Genomic DNA, 710 nt, shown 5'->3' on the forward strand with positions numbered 1-710 from the left:
ATTCACTGCAGTATGTCTGGATCCCAAGCACAGTTCCTGGATCCACACCACTCCTTACCCAGATTTATGTAGAGCAACGCCTAGCAGGGAAAATAAAACAGATCCACGGGTTGTCCGCTGGCACAACTGAAAACAGAGGAGAAGCTGAGAGATTGAAACAGAAAAGACGCGGCAAAGGGGGCAGAGCTGACTCTGAGAAGCGTGTGATAAGGAGCCAATCTCTGCTGGGCAGAGGGCGGGAGGGTGGGGCCAGCACAGCAGAGAACACGCAAGGAAGACTAATTCCTCGGAGAGACCCGAGAGCCCAGCTACTTCCTGTCAACCTCTCCGCAACCAGTGAAACCCTCCGTGGGAAAAGAAAGGAGATAGTTTTTCAGCTCCGGCTAGGGAACACCAGCTCCGTGCACAGATGACCTCACTCCAAGAGACGTGCCACCAGATGGCTAACGGAGCACAGCCCTTCCCCTGGACCGGACTCAGGGCACCACAAGTCACAGCCACCACTTACTTTTCAGATGGTGAAAGACCTTCACAGGGTGGGCATCATGGGCATGGCCGGGCCAAAAAGACCAAAGGTATGTCAGGTCTCCTGGCTCCTGTCTCCGTTGGAAGCTGGCTATGGGCTGTGTTAACTCCACCAACTCCAACTTTGGAAAGAAAAAGGGACATGTCAACAGACAGCAAACAAACAAACAAAAACAAAACTGGAA

At 52.7% G+C, this 710-nt stretch overlaps 1 protein-coding gene across 3 annotated transcripts in view; it reads right to left on the bottom strand.

Moving 5' to 3' along the window:
- Positions 1 to 693, bottom strand: part of MFN2 (mitofusin 2) — a 24692-nt gene extending 23999 nt beyond the window's left edge. For 2 of the 3 annotated variants that reach the window (XM_006766714.2, XM_006766713.2), the window contains exon 1: positions 509 to 692. The gene's annotated coding sequence lies outside the window, so the exon portion shown is untranslated. Of the gene's footprint in view, positions 1 to 58; positions 127 to 508 lie in introns of all 3 variants that reach the window. The other variant, XM_015565881.1, reaches the window with a different exon arrangement.
- Between the last annotated feature and the right edge of the window lie 17 nt (positions 694 to 710).

This window comes from Myotis davidii, unplaced genomic scaffold (assembly GCF_000327345.1).
Source record: "Myotis davidii unplaced genomic scaffold, ASM32734v1 scaffold299, whole genome shotgun sequence".
Lineage (NCBI taxonomy): Eukaryota > Metazoa > Chordata > Mammalia > Chiroptera > Vespertilionidae > Myotis > Myotis davidii.